This window comes from Elgaria multicarinata, chromosome 9 (genome assembly GCF_023053635.1).
Source record: "Elgaria multicarinata webbii isolate HBS135686 ecotype San Diego chromosome 9, rElgMul1.1.pri, whole genome shotgun sequence".
Taxonomy (NCBI): domain Eukaryota; kingdom Metazoa; phylum Chordata; class Lepidosauria; order Squamata; family Anguidae; genus Elgaria; species Elgaria multicarinata.
The window spans coordinates 55,867,005-55,869,840 of NC_086179.1; positions in this window are offsets into that span (position 1 = coordinate 55,867,005).

Genomic DNA, 2,836 nt, shown 5'->3' on the forward strand with positions numbered 1-2,836 from the left:
CGTCTCCACTCTGACGTCAATTTTCTGGCCAGGCTCTTGAACGTGGCAGACAAACAGAGGCACCACTGCAGCTTGCTTCCGGTTTGGGAATTACAGATTGTGCAAGACAGAGAGAAATTATTGATGTTAGCAACAGTTTAAACAGATTTCCCCCATTATCGTTCGCGATTTTAATGTTAGATATCATGCTTCTTGTAAATAACAGAAATGGTACAAGATTGCAATAGAAAGCAAGCTAACTGATATGTTGTTGTTTTTTTTGGGGGGGGGGGGTGTCCTGGATTACTTTTTAATTCTTAGGGCATGTCTAACCCATGCCTATATCCCGGGGTCATCTCTCGGTCGACCCTCTGCGTCCAAATGATGCACAAGGTAGGGTGACCATATTAAAAAGAAGACAGGGCTCCTGTATCTTTAACACTTGTATTGAAAAGGGAATTTAAAAAGGTGTCATTTGTATATATGGACAACCTGGTGAAATTTCCTCTTCATCACAACAGTTAAAGCTGCAGGTGCCCTGCCCTCTTAAATCTGGTCACTCTAGTATAGCTCCTGCGCTTTAACTGTGGTGATGAAGAGGGAATTTCACCAGGTTCTCCATATATACAAGTGATACGTGCTGAAATTCCCTTTTCTATGCAACTGTTAAAGATACAGGAGCCCTGTCCTTTTAATATGGTCACCCTAGTGGCACAGGGGATCCCTGGGTCAACCTGGGATGACCAGAGACTTTCCCCGGGATAATTGGAAACGGATTTCCCAGTTTTTCTGCATTCCTGGGATAACCCCGAGGACCGCAGCTGGTGTGGCACGGCCTCCTGGGTCCTCAAACGGGCACAGAGTTGCGTGGGGTGCCTCCATGCCCTTGGGGGGGGCAGCAATTTCACTGTCCCTGGGATGGCAGGGGTTTGGGCATGGAGTTTGGCAGGGGGAGTTACTTGCTTTTTCACCACACACGGGTGGCTCCTCTTAAAAAAAATGGCGCCTGCAACGTCCCTCTTCCCTTCCGAGACATTGTTCAGTCATACAGATGCTGGGTGTGGATCTCCCTCCCGCTATACCCTTAAGTGTAGACATGCCCAGAGTCCCAGAAGAATGCATTACAGAAATGAGGCTCCAGTCCCACGCAGTTATTTAGAGGGACTTATTTCTGAATAAACATGGACAGCATTGTACTGTGCTTCTCATTAAACTAGAACGGGTAAGCAACCTTCCTGGGCACATTTGTCAATTTGAGAAACTGAACTGGGTACCAACACAAAATGACTGCCAAGGGAGGTGTGCTGATCAAAAAGGACAAGTAACCTGCCCAAATGATTGAGTACAAGGCAGAAGTGGAGTCTGAACCCCAATTCAAGAAACAAATACTTTGAAATCAGACAATTTGGAGGAAAAATTATGCTAAGAATAGGCTGTTTCAGGAGCTCTTTTTCTATACTTTAATTTCTACAACATTCAGCACATTTAGTTCCTCTACAAACATTTTTAAATGACAGGGACTGCATGTTTCATATTTTTTAAAATGCAGAAAAACAGACTAAATAAATATGAGAACAAGCCTAAAGCTAGTTCACTCTTCATTGATAATATTCTAATTTGATGAGGTGTGGAGAATTACTTTTGTAATTTAAAATAACTTAAGGTATTTTCATTTACAATGGATAGTGTTCACCACCCTTTATAATTGGTTGTCTTCTGTTGTTCACAAAACCTTGTGTGGTATCAGTTATAAACAAGACAATAGCCAAGGCATGTCATTTACCAGTGTTAAGCAAGAAATAAGGCACACTTTGTAAATGGATAATGTTGAATTCCATAACCCTATATTTTAGTTGCAATACACAATGGGAGATATTTACCAGGTATAATCTATATTTCCATTCCTTTGGGGCACAATCATATGCACATTTCGATAGAAAAAAGTCTAAATGCATAGGATGTTTAGCAACCTGCCCGGTCACTGAGGGCAGCCTCCTGGTGGTTCCTATGGCCTGATTGGAGTCTACCCAGAGAACAGTGTGGTGGCCCCCTCCCTATGGACTTCCCTGCTTTTGGAGATCAAGCTGATGCCAACCTTGTGTTGTTTCTGGTGGATCCTGAAAACACCTTTATTTCAGAAAGCCTTCATTGATTGACTCACCAAAGTTTTATCAGAATTGCATTTCTTTTTAAAAATAGTAATTATTTTAACATGATGTTTTATTTTATCCTATTTTGTATTTTTCTTGTTCACTGCTCCAGAATCTATCTAGATGTCTCATGGTATACAAATGTTGTAAATAAATAAAATAAAGTGCTACAACTCCCAGCATTCCCCAACCAGCCAGGATTTTTTTCTTGTCTAAACATGCATAGGATTGCATCCTTAACATATTTTTATGAAGTGCATATTGGGAGGGTGTAAGAAGCAAGGATTGAGCAAGGACAGGAGATAATCAAAGACTTTGAGACCCTTTACACATCCAGCTGGTTTTACATCAGCTGATTTTACGTCAATGAATGACTCACAGCTGACTGAACTGACTGTTGGAAAGCATTGCATTTAAGGTAATGTGAGGCAATATGAAACTTCTGACTAAGCTGTTTGTGATGGTTCTTCCACACATCCAAATCACCAAGTGATGCTGCGACAGTAACTATAATTGTGACCATAACTAAACATTATGCTTACCATGTTGTTAGGCACTGGCACTGGAAGTGAGGTGGAATGTTGCCACATGTGCAGTTTGCTGTAGACCAGTCTTGTGTGATACATTGCTTGTTTGTGTATGTTTACTGCATTCTAGCAATACCTCTCATCAACATGGATAGTTTCCGCCTCTTTCCATAGCTGATA